Source organism: Trichosurus vulpecula, chromosome 1, assembly GCF_011100635.1.
Source record: "Trichosurus vulpecula isolate mTriVul1 chromosome 1, mTriVul1.pri, whole genome shotgun sequence".
Taxonomy (NCBI): domain Eukaryota; kingdom Metazoa; phylum Chordata; class Mammalia; order Diprotodontia; family Phalangeridae; genus Trichosurus; species Trichosurus vulpecula.
In genome coordinates this window covers 133,673,210-133,686,762 of record NC_050573.1, presented here as the reverse complement: position 1 = coordinate 133,686,762, position 13,553 = coordinate 133,673,210, and the positions used below count along the sequence as shown (strand labels likewise).

Sequence of the window (13,553 nt, the reverse complement as noted above, 5' to 3'; positions counted from 1 at the left end):
AGACACCACTAAAAAAGTGAATCTGAGCAGATTTAAGAGAGGTAAATGCCACTAATAAACTGAGTGTGGCAAATTTCCAAGCCAGGAGAGTCCGCAGTGTTGAAAGGACAGCAGTGTAGGCTGGGAGAGCTCTTGGCACACAGAACTGCACCAGACCACACCAAAGTGGGAGCAGCTGTGAAAACCAGTCAGTGAACTTGGCTGGGAGAACACTGGGCACACAAAACTGGTGATGATCCCCAAGCCTCTCAGCCCAGGACAGAAGTCTGTTGGACATATGGGAGGCAACAGCACAGCACCTGTGGCCATGAGAGCAACTACTTCTGAGGCTTGCAGCCCACAGTCTAAAGGTTTCACATTCACCTTGCTGAACTTCCAGGAGTCATCAAGACCAGGTAAAATGACTCTCATCCCTCCCTTCCTCACCCAGACAATACCCCCTTGGGAGAAACCCTGAAATAGAATGGCCAGAAGTGGGGCTTCAGTAGCTGGACAATGGGAGTTCCTGAGCCCCAGGGGGTGGAGCCAGCAAGCATCAACACCAGGAACCCAGAGCTTCACACAGCCAGGGGAAGTGGTGATACCAGGGCAGGCAACTGCTAAGACCACTTATGCTGTAGTGCAGCCCTAGGGGAAGAGAAGACATCTGGCAACCAGACCACCCCTCCCCCACATCTCACACTGTGACCTCCCAGGGAAACTCAAAAAGATCTCACTGGGCCTCAATTCTCTGCACACACCAGCCAACTCCAATTCCAGCTCATTGCCAGGTGAGCAGCAGCAGTATATAGCCTCTAGCTGACAAAACCAGAGGACACAGTACACAAAGTGAGTAACCAGGCCCCCAGCTCCCAGCACAAGAAGCTTGTAACAGAGCCCCCTGAGCCCCAGAAGGAGAGATCCACTTTAAAGCCAGGAAAAAGATAACCAACATGAAGAAGCAGCCCAGAAAACTGAGGACTATTAATTCTTTTTATGGAGACAAGGAAGATCAAAATACCAATTCAGAAGAGGTCAGCATTAACACTATAATGACATCTGAAACCTCAAAAGGGAATGTGAAATGTTCTCAAGCCCAAGAAGCATTCCTTGTAGAGCTCAAGGAGGATTGTAAAAACTAAATTGGAGAGGTGAAACAAAAAAATGGAAAAAAACACTGATGAGATCAAATCTTTAAAAAGTAAAATTGGTGAAATGGTTAAAGAGTTCACAATCTCATTGGAGAGAATGATGCCCTGAAAAGTAAAATTAATGAAATGGAAAAAAGAGGATCAGAAGCTAAGTGAAGAAAACAATTTGTTAAAAATTAGAATTGGGCAAGTAGAAGGTAATGACTCTATGAGGCATCAAGAATCAGTCAAACAAAATCAAAGAATGAAAAAAATAGAAGAAAATGTGAAATATCTGATTGGAAAAACAACTGACATGGAAAACAGATCCAGGAGAGACAATCTAAAAATTATTTGTCTACTGGAAAGCCATGATGAAAAAAGAGCCTAGACAGTGTCTTCCAAGAAATCCACAAGGTTCACTGCCCTGAGGTCCTAGAATGAGAGGGTAAAATAGTCATCAGAAGAATCCACCCATCACCCCCTGAAAGAGATGCCAAATTGAAAACTCCAAGGAATATTGTAGACAAATTCCAGAATTATCAGGTCAAGGAGAAAATAATACAAGCAGCCAGAAAGAAACCATTCATATATCATGGAACTACAGCCAGGATCATGCAGGATCTTGCAGCTTCTACATTAAAAGACAGGAGGAATTGGAATATGATATTCTGAAAGGCAAAGGAGCTTGGACTACAACCAAGGATCAACTGCCCAGCAAAACTGAGCATAATTTTTCAGGCAAGGAGATGAACATTCAATGAAAAAGGGAATTCCAGACTTTCCTGATGAAAAGGCCAGAACTCAATGGAAAATTTGATCTCCAAATACAAAACTCAAGAGAGACATAAAAAGGTAAACAGGAGAAAAAAAAAACCTTGTTAATCAATAAGGGCAAATTGTTTACATCCTTATATAGGATTATATTGTTTTATACAAAAATAAGAAAATTAGACCAATTTCCATAATGAATACTGATGCAAAAATTTTAAATTAAATATTAGCAAAAAGATTGCGGCAAATTATCAGGAGAATAATACACTATGACCAGGTAAGATTTATTCCAGGAATGCAAGGCTGGTTCAATATTAGGAAAACTATCCTCATAGTTAATCATATAAACCACAAAACTAGCAGGAGTCATATGATTATCTCAATAGATGCAGAAAAAGCTTTCGATAAATACAACACCCATTCCTATTAAAAAAACACTGAAAGCAACGACCTAAAACCATCAGCAAGCATTATATGTAATGGGGATAAGATAGATTCATTCCCAATAAGATCAAGGGTGAAACAAGGATGTCCATTATCACCCCTATTATTCAATTTGGTACTAAAAATGTTAGATTAAGCAATAAGAGAAGAAAAAAAATTGAAGGAATTAGAATAGGCAAAGAAGAAACTAAGATCACTTTTTGCAGATGATATGATGATTTACTTAGAGAATCCTAGAGAATCAAGTAAAAACTACTTGAAACAATAAAAAAGTTAAGTAAATTTGCAGAATATAAAATAACCCACATAAATCCTTAGAATCCTATATATTACTAACAAAGCCCAACAGCAAAAGATAGAAAGAGTAAATTACATTTAAGGTTACTGTAGACACTATAAAATATTTGGGAGTCTATCTACCAAGACAAACCCAGGGCCTATATGAACACAATTATGAAACACTTTCCACACAAATAAAGTCAGATCTAAGCTAATAAAAATATATAACTTCCTTGTTGTTAGGCCAATCTAATATAATAAAATGACAATTTTACCTAAATTTATTTACTTATTCAGTGTCATGACAATCAAACTACCAAAAAATGATTTTACAGAGCTGGATAAAATAATGACAAATTTCATCTGGAAGAACAAAAGGTTAAGAATATCAAGGGAATTAATGGAAAGAAATGCTAGGGAAGGTGGCCTAGCCATACCATATATTAAACTGTATTATAAAGCAGCAGTCATCAAACTGCTTGGTACTGGCTAAGAAACAGAGTCCTGGAAAAGTGGAATAGGTTAGGTACACAATACACGATATTCAACGACTATAGCAGTCTACTCTTTGATAAACCCAAAGAATTCAGCTCCTGGATTATGAATTAACTATTTCACAAAACTTCTGGCAAAATTGGAAAATAGCATGGCAGAAACTGGGCATAGACCAATATTTTACTGTTCCAACAATCTGCTAGCTGCTAGCAGTTGCTGAAGGGGTGTAACACCCACCACCAACCAGCAAACAGAAAGCTGCCAAGTAGGATCATTTGATCTGCTTTACTAAGGAAAGCAACGTTAAGGGGACAACAATATTACTTTAATCCAGCATACAAATATCATTCACTTAGTTCAGGAGAAAAAGCCAGCACCCTGAACTTCAAAGCAAATACAAATTACAAACATCAACAGACATACCTTGTCTGATTCAAATCTCAATGCATAGTTACTAGAGTTTAACAAAGTCCAAACATCTGGGTTTACAAGCCGGAGGGCTAATAACTACAGCTGCCCAGAGTCTCCACATCAGCACACTGCCAAGAGTGAGAGCCCTAAGCAAATAGCTCTGTTCTCCCTTTTTATACAGTTTACAGATGTCATCAAATGTCATCTGAGCCACTAGAACTTAGGTGCCTACTATTGTCTCTAGTCTTAGCAGCTCCTTTTAGGACACTGAGGGCTTCACGCCCACATAGGCTTAGCACCTAGTAGATAGGGGTTTGGGCCTGGGGTTTAGCACCCAGTAAGACTCAATCAAAGACACCCAACTTAATTATTTTAAAACAGTAAGAATGTTCCACCTTAATTTATATTACACTTACACTGTATACCAAAATGAAGTCAAAATGGTTTCATGATTTAGTAATAAAGGCTGATACTATAAGCAATTTTGGAGAGTAAGGAATAGTTTACCTGTCAGATTTATAGGAAAGGGAATAATTCATGACCCAACAAGAGATAAAGGGCATTAGAAAATGCAAAATGGATAATTTTGACTATGTTAAATTGAGAAGATTTTGTCCAAACAAAGCCAATGCAACAAAGATTAAGAGGGAAGCAGAAAATTGGGAAAGAATCTTTACAACCAGTCTCATATCTAAAATATATAGGGAAATTAAATTTATAGGCATATAAGTCATTCCCCAATTGAGAAGTGGTCAAAGGATATGAATAGGCAGTTTTCAGAGGAAGAAATTAAAGATATCTATAGGCATATGAAAAAATGCTCTAAATCACTATTGATTAGAGAAATACAAATCAAAGCATATCCAGAGAAAGAATTATGGAGTTTGAATGCAGATTGAGGCAAAGTATTTGCTCCCTTTTTTCCCTTTTTTTGGTTTTGTTTCTCCTTTCTCATGATTCATTCCATTGGTTATAATTATTCTTTACAACTGGACTATTATGTAAATAAGTTCAATGTGAAGGTAAATGTGGAACCTACGTTGGATTACATGCCATCTTGGGAAGGAGAGGGAAGGAGAGAAAATTTGGAACCCCCGAACCTGTGGAACTGAATGTTGTAAACTAAAAATAAAAAATAAATTAAAAAGAAAGGAAAAGCAAAAAAAAGAGAATGGAATAAATGTCGCATGAATTTGAAACATCAAAAAAATACTTAACATACTCTCTAACCTGTAATAGATACAGTGTGCAGGGGAAAGTCGGCTCACGTATGAATCACTTGGAAGGCCTTTTGCTGGAGTCCTGTAGATATTCTCCTTAGTTATAGGTTAGCTTTTCTTCTGGGCTTCTAGTAAAGTGTTGAAGCAGTCTTGACTCAGTTTATCTACTTCTGCTCTTGGCTCCCAATGCAAATTTTTTTTTTTTTTGCCAATTTCTATGGGCTGAGAATGCTATGATAGCCTTGATGAGAGGAACAAATCCTCTTACCTTCTGAAATCTACTAGGTCTTCTTACAGCCAAAGCAGTCAGGGAGGAGATTGGAGTCAATGACGAGACTTGTATTCTTCTTCCTGTCCTCCTCCACCAAGTGATTCCTTCTTAGGTGCTTGATGTGAAGGTGAACAATTTTAATATTTGACATCTTCAGTGAATCTACTGAAGTGTGTTTGGCAAAGTCTAAAGTCATGAATAACTCTTTAATGACTTGAGGAGCTGCTGGATTATACTTTTTGAATGCCTTTCCCAGTGCCTTGTACTAAAGATTCTCAGAAAAATCTCAGGAAAAATCTACATGTCACAGTCCATAATCACATTTGTTGATCAACATTCTTCCATACTTTGAAATACATGGTGATACAATTTAAGATACACAGCATTTTACAAAAGTTACTGCCTCTTCTGGTGCTTATAAAAAGTCTTCCTCAGCCCTAAACAAAGAAAAGAAAGAGTCACATTTTTGTCTTTCGGGGGAAAATGTTGGTCCCTTACTCTGTTCTCTGAGTATATGGGGCTCTTCCTATTCACATCAGGAACCTGGAGTTGATTAGAAGTCAAATCAACACTTTACCCTTTAAGAGTGATACCAAACTAATTTGGCTTGGTGTTTGTCTTTCAATTCTGATCCACTGGCTCCAGAGGTAGGGACTCCAATCCTTTCCATCTATCTTTTCCAAAAAGAGACCCTTTTACTTGGTCCCTCCCCCGAGACACACACAAACACAGACACACACACACACACACACACACACACACACACAGATACATGATTTGATCATTTATATTGTAAAAGGGAATAAAAAGATTTGTATCTCAGAAGGAAATATCAGTTCTATAGAGATCTCAGAGCTTTATGGACATGGGAACTACTATCAGTTACCACATCATCCTTTAAGAGAGAAACCAAATTTTCCTGGGTGAAAACTCACCTATTATTTCCTCAGTTCATAAAGCCATTCAACTGAGGTGTGAAAAGGTACACCAAAATTTATTCAGGGGTACCATAGGGTACCCCTGGAGGTCCAGTCAAATTTGTTCTGTGTCCTTATAACAAGGATGGCCTAAATTTTCCCTAATGGATCTCTGTCAATGCAAGAAAAATCCCAATAGAGTTTATAACTTACACATCCATAGAATAAGAAAGTCAACCTTAATAAAAACAAACTCAGAAAACCTCTTAAAGAGGCACGGGGCTCCCTAAAAGGGATTAAACATTTAGGCTTGATTATTCAGGGTTTCTAAGACCAGCTGATCAACATTATCATATGGGCCTGAAGTTCACAAGGATCCCAGACAGACCATCTAGATTCATGGAACAAATAAGGCAAGCCTTCTAGGATTGTTTGCTGTCACAAACACACAACAATAACAACAGCAGAAGCAACAACAAGAACAAGAACTCTGTTATGAATATTTTGGCATGTATGGAACCTTTCTTTTCATCTTTGACTTCCTTATGCCCAATAGTGAAATTGCTAATTTAAGGGGGTATAACCGGTTTAGAGAGCTCCTTTTCCTATTTCCATTTTAACCATAATTAGTGAACCAATTCAAAATTTAAAAAATATAGTGTGCTTTTATTTCTATAGCTTCTCAGCCAGTTGTGGTAGACATTGTGGGTTAGTGGCCCTTCTGGCACCCTTTAGACTATTGCTAGCTGATAATTAAAAGTAAGACTAACCATGATTGAGCTGATTAAAATTTATATCTCCTTTTCTAGAAAAGCATGATTATACTCATGTCTCAATTACTAGACTTGTATTATTTGTCTCAGGAGCTTAAACTTCATCTATTTTTTTTCAGAAAAAAAATTACCTAATTTGTCTGAAATTGCAATTTTCCCACTGAAAAGTCAGCCATCATTTAAGTTAATGTAATCGTTAAGTGATAATGGGAAGATGAAAAGGGAGGAACTTAGAGAAATCAAATGGAGTAATATTCATCTTGAAGTAACATTTAAAAATGTGCCATCTCGTATGTCCTGAATAGAATTATTACACTTAAAACTTTTCAGACAGGTTCCTTGGTACAAATTGTGCAAATGGAACATCAATTTCTTATATTGGCAGTAATTTCTGCATCCTTCCAGGTAGTGTAATGCAATAAAAAAGCTTGATTGAAATGCTGGAAAGAGTCAACTAGTTGAAAGCTCAGGTGCCATTCTCCATTGTCTCTCACACCCCATCCATCACCACAATTAACCCCCAATCATCCTTTTTTTTAATTTCTGAAACTTCTGCCCTATTAATGCAGCCTTTTCTTTTCCTGATTCTGCCATCCTTGTTCAGTCTCTTAACGCTTTATGACTGGAATATCACATTGGCCTCCCAAATGGTCAGTCTGCCTTGAATCTTTCCCTTTCTTTGTTCTCATTAATGCTAGTGCTTTCCCCCTGTTGATTATTTGCAGTTTATATGGGATTATCTCCAGTTCCATATATGTTTTGTTTGTATATAGTTCTTTGCCTGTTATTTCCCCCATTAGACTGTGAGCTCTTTGAGAGAAAGAACTTTTTCTTTTAATTGGCCTCTCTCTGTTATCTTCAATGCTTGCTTAGGTACTTAGTAAATGTTTGATTATTTGACTCTCATTTCTGCTATTTCACATTTACTGATAAAACAAAAGATATGTCTCTCCTTCTAAAGGGAAATTTTGGACCATGTAGCATAAACAGCTTGCTGTATTCTTAGTTATGATAACGATAGTAAAAATATCAGTAACTGGAGTTCCTGTAATGCATTGAATATGCATGATCTCATTTGATGCTTATGATAAGCCTGTGAAGTAAATGTGACACATTTTAATATTACTACTTTACTTTTTTTCTGAACTGTGAGCTAAACATGAGCATGACAAAAAACTTATGTTAACTTGAGCTTTATAAAGAGAAATAGTGTCCAGAACAAGGGAGGTAAATTAATAGTTCTGTTGTACTTTGTCCTGGTAAGACTACCTGGAGTATTCTTTTCAGTTTTAGTTACCAAATTTTAGGAAAGACACACATAATCTCTGGTGCCTTTGCTGTTTGGAGCAGCTGGATGGCACAATGTGTAGAGTGCTGGGCCTGAAATAAGGAAGACTCATCTTCCTGCACTCAAATCTGGTATTATACACTTACTAGCTATATGACCTTGGGCAAGTCACTTAACCTTGCTTGCCTCAGTTTCCTCAACTGTAAAATAAGCTGGGGAAGGAAATGGCAAAGCAGTCCAGTATCTTTGCCAAGAAAACCATAAATGGGATCACAAAGAGTTGGACATGACTGAAAACAGCTAAATAACAACAACATCCAGTGTGCAAGATAGCAAGAGTATCATAGAACATTTTCTTTTTTTAAATTTTTTTTAAATTTTTTATTTTTTTATTATTTTTTTAATTTAAATTTATTTATTTAACATATTTAGTTTTCAGCATTGATTTTCACAAGAGTTTGAATTACAAATTTTCTCCCCATTTCTACCCTCCCCCCCACTCCAAAATGGCATATATTCTGGTTGCCCTGTTCCCCAGTCAGCCCTCCCCTCTATCACCCCCCTCCCCTCTCATCCCCTTTTCCCTTCCTTTCTTGTAGGGCAAGATAAATTTCTACGCCCCATTGCCTGTGTATCTTACTTTCTAGTTGCATGCAAAAGCTATTTTTTGTTTGTTTTTGAACATCTGTTTTTAAAAACTTTGAGTTCCAAATTCTCTCCCCTCTTCCCTTCTCACCCACCCTCCCTAAGAAGTCAAGCAATTCAACCTAGGCCACACATGTATTATTATGTATAACCCTTCCACAATACTCATGTTGTGAAAGACTAACTATATTTTGCTCCTCCCCAACCCATCCTGCTTTATTGAATTTTCTCCCTTGACCCTGTCCCCTTTCCAAAGTGTTTGTTTTTGATTACCTCCACCCCCATCTGCCCTCTCATCCATCATCCCCCCCTTTTTTTTTATCTTCCTCCCTCTTCTTTCCTGTGGGGTAAGATATCCAATTGAGTATGTATGGTATTCCCTCCTCAGGCCAAATCTGATGAGAGCAAGGTTCACTCATTCACCCCTCACCTGCCCTCTCCCCTCCTGCTTCCTCTTGCTACCTTTATTCGAGACAATCCACCCCATTCTATCTCTCCCTATCTCCTTCTCTCACTATGTTGCTCTCTCATCCCTTAATTTGATTTTATTTCTTTTAGATATCTTCCCTTCCTCTTCAACTCACCCTGTGTCTGCTCTCTCTCTCTTATCTATCTATCTATCTATCTATCTATCTATCTACATACACACACACACATACACATTCACATATATATATATACACATAAACATATATATATATATATATATATATATATATATATATATATATATGCATATTCCCTTCAGCTACCCTAATACTGAGGTCTCATGAATCATACATGTCATCTTTCCATGTAGGAATGTAAACAAAACAGTTCAACTTTAGTAAGTGCCTTGCAATTTCTGTTTCTTGATTAGCTTTTCATGCTTCTCTTGATTCTTGTGTTTGAAAGTCAAATTTTCTATTCAGTTCTGGTCTTTTCACTGAGAAAGCTTGAAAGTCCTCTATTTTATTGAAAATCCATATTTTGCCTTGGAGCATGATACTCAGTTTTGCTGGGTAGGTGATTCTAGGTTTTAATCCTAGCTCCATTGACCTCCGGAATATTGTATTCCAAGCCCTTCGATCTCTTAATGTAGAAGCTGCCAGATCTTGGGTTATTCTGATTGGGTTTCCACAATACTCAAATTGTTTCTTTCTGTCTGCTTGCAGTATTTTCTCCTTGATCTGAGAGCTCTGGAATTTGGGGACAATATTCCTAGCAGATTTCTTTTTGGGATCTATTTGAGGAGGCGATCGATGGATTCTTTCAATTTCTATTTTGCCCTGTGGCTCTAGAATATCAGGGCAGTTCTCCTTGGTAATTTCTTGAAAGATGGTATCTAGTCTCTTTTTTTGATCATGGCTTTCAGGTAGTCCAATAATTTTTAAATTATCTCTCCTGGATCTATTTTCCAGGTCAGTGGTTTTTCTAATGAGATATTTCACATTGTCTTCTGTTTCTTCATTCCTTTGGTTCTGTTTTATAATATCTTGATTTCTCATAAAGTCACTAGCTTCCACTTGCTCCAATCTAATTTTTAAGGTAGTATTTTCTTCAGTGGTCCATTGGACCTCCTTTTCCATTTGGCTAATTCTGCCTTTCAAGGCATTTTTCTCCTCATTGGCTTTTTGGAGCTCTTTTGCTATTTGAGTTAGTCTATTTATTAAGGTGTTGTTTTCTTCAGTGTATTTTTCAGTATTTTTTTTGGGTCTCCTTTAGCAAGTCATTGACTTGTTTTTCATGGTTTTCTCACATCCTTCTCATTTCTCTTCCCAATTTTTCCTCTACTTCTCTAACTTGCTTTTCCAAATCCTTTTTGAGCTCTTCCATGGCCTGGGACCAGTTCATGTTTTTCTTGGAAGCTTTTCTTGTAGGCTCTATGCCTTTGTTGTCTTTTTTAGGCTGTATGTTTTGGTCTTCGTTGTCACCAAAGAAAGAATCCAAAGTCTGAGACTGAATCTGGGTGTGTTTTCGCTGCCTGGCCATATTCCCAACTAACTAACTTCACCCTTGAGTTTTTCAGTGGGGTATGACTGCCTGTAGACTAAAGAGTTCTATGTTCCACGTTTGGGGGGGAGGTGCCAGCTCTGTCACACCAGCACTGCTCCCTCCCCAGGAACCCCCAACCCGAACTGGGCTTAGATCTTCAGCAGGCTGTGCACTCCTGCTCTGATCCGCCACTTAATTCCTCCCACCAGGTGGGCCTGGGGCCGGAAGCAGCAGCAGCTGTAGCTACCCCACTTCCGCTGCCCCTGGGGCTGGAAGCTGAATGGGGAACTCCTTCCACTCAGGCAGCTTTCCCCACTAACCTTCTCCACAGTCTTTGGTGTTTGTGGGTTGAGAAGTCTGGTAACTGCCGCAGCTCACTGTTTCAGGGCACTAGGGCCCCCTCCGCCTGGCTCCTGGTCTGGTTGGTCCGCACCGCTCAGGCTGGGCTCTGCTCCACTCTGTTCCCAGCTCCCAGCTCCCAGCTCCGTGTGGGATAGACCTCACCCAGAGACCATCCAAGCTGTCCAGGGCTGGAGTCCGGCTTCTCTCTGCTGTTTTGTGGGTTCTGCCATTCTAGAATTGGTTCAGAGCCATTTTTTATAGGTTTTTGGAGGGACTCAGCAGGGAGCTCAAGCTGGTCCCTGCTTTCCAGCTGCCATCTTGGCTCCGCCCTCTTATAGAACATTTTCTAAAAGAAGTGGTTGAAGGAACTAAGGTTGTGTCTAGGGAAGTGGTAGTCATATGATAAGTGACTTGCAGGATATGAATCTGTGTCTGTCATGGGATTAGTCTTGGAGAGGCAGTGATTTTAAGTAGAATGTAAGGACTTTTGGGGTGTGTTATAGAGCAGAGGTGTCACACGGGGCCCCTCCAGAGCAGCTGAACCAGATAAACATGTAACTGGGAAATATTTAATAAAATAAATAAAAATCCAATAAAACATAGATAAACATAGATATCCCCTACAGGTATCCTTATGTATGGTCTAGTAGTTCCTGTTTCTATTTGAGTCTGACAAGACTGTTACAGAAGACACTCAAACTTTAAGAAGGTGTTAGATGAGATGTTCCCTAAGGTCTCTTCCTACTCTAAGATCCTATGATTATAACAAATGCTTAACAAACATTTGTTGAAGGGATAAATGAGTAAATGATAACATATTTTATGCTTTCACAGATCTTTCTACCTGAATGGATAAAGATTAATAGTGCTTGCTAGAAGTGCCAAGATGAATGTCATTTCCAATTAACAGCTCACCCTATGAGTGTTTTTTTCCCTCCTATGTGGTTGATATTTGGGATTAAATTTAAGGCCGAAAGAACAAGATATCCCCACCTCCACTCCTCCTCCCTTCCACCACTCAGCCAGTGCCCCTCCTCCATTCCTTCCCCATTTCCCCCACTTCCTGCCTTGTAGACCAGGCCTGCACATCAGAAGGCAAGGGCTGCTTCCCACCAGCGAAAGGATTTCCAGAGGCCCCTGGAAAAATGTAGGGTTGCTACTGCTCACTCTCCTGCTTGTCACATGACCCACAGCAACCAACCATCCATAGCCTGTCTCTAGTCTAATCTTCCTGAAGAAGTTTAAAAATTGGTCAGGTCTGTCCTAGACCTTCTATCCAGCCTGGGTTTGGGAGCAGGGCCTTGTTCACCATGCCAGATCAAGGGAGCTCTATAAGGCACCTTTGTCAAGGAGTCTTTTACTGGTACCCAGTGCCTTTTCTATTTTATTGACACTGCTCTTTCAACATTATCAGAGTTTCTTTGGACATAATCTACAAGCTGTAAAGAATGACTTGGAGATCTGAAGGTTGATATGTGGAAGAATAATTTACCAGGATTTGAAAGTTACATTTTGTAGTAGCCTGTTCATATATGACTTTAGGATTATATAAAAGCAAGAAATTTACATTCTTTTTATTGGGTTCCTGGATTTTGTCAGCTTTGTTTGACTCAATTCTTGTTGAAGCTATGCAGTACTCATTTGATATCACAGTCAGTAGTAACTTGCTTTCTGATTTTCTCAGCCCTATATTTGCTCTGTTTGTTCCATTTTACTGCTCCCTTATTAGAATTCAAGTGACAAAAATTCTGGGCCAGTTTTCCATCACAAACAAGACATTGATTTATATATTGGGGCTACAGCTTTTAATCTCTGATACCTACATTCAAGTTGCAGCCACAAGTAGTATAATTGTTGGTATGTGTTATACCAATAGTTTGTTAAAAGTTTGTCTGGTTCTTTGCATACCACACTGGATGGCAAAGATGTTTTCTTGGACACTTAAACCTATCTCCTCCAGAACCAACCAGTGAAGTTAAGATTAGAATGGGATCAACAGTAGACATTCAGATACAGCAAAAAATGGAATTGATTGATTATTAGCTTGTGTTATCTCAGTTTGCACACATGAAGGGTCAAAGACAGCAGCAGAGTGGAGGATTAATTGGAATCAATTTTTTTCCTCATATACATCAGAGACAGAATGCAAATGCTTGAGATGCTTGAAAGTCTGAATAAAAAGTAGCAGCACCTCCTCTTGTGGTTTCTGAGGAGCAGGTTGTCCAACTCATGGAGATGGAATTTTCTAGGCTGGATGCTTTGGAGCTCCTTCGAACTTCAAATAATGACCTCAATGTAGCTACCAATTTCCTGCTTCAGCACTAATGAGCCTGAGAATTTCAGTTGACGTGGTTGCACCATCTGAGACAGAGACCTCCTTGATGATATTGAAAAGTCTTTACCAAATGAATCCAAGGCAACAAAGTCATGTCTACAAAAAGTAAGTTAAAATTGTTGGAAGAGAGTAAATATGCTCTGCTGCTCCTGTGCCCTCAAACCCCAAGATTGTTATGATTATACTATCTGAAAATAACTTTGCCATTGAACTAGCTAGCATGTTCTTTTGTTTTACAGCAATTGCAATATTATTTTAAGAACAACTTTGAGTGAG

General features: G+C 38.7%; 1 pseudogene; it reads left to right on the top strand.

Annotated features, from left to right (window-relative positions):
- The first annotated feature begins 232 nt into the window (after window positions 1-232).
- LOC118834767 lies at window positions 233-13,267 on the top strand (annotated as a pseudogene).
- The last annotated feature ends 286 nt before the right edge of the window (window positions 13,268-13,553 follow it).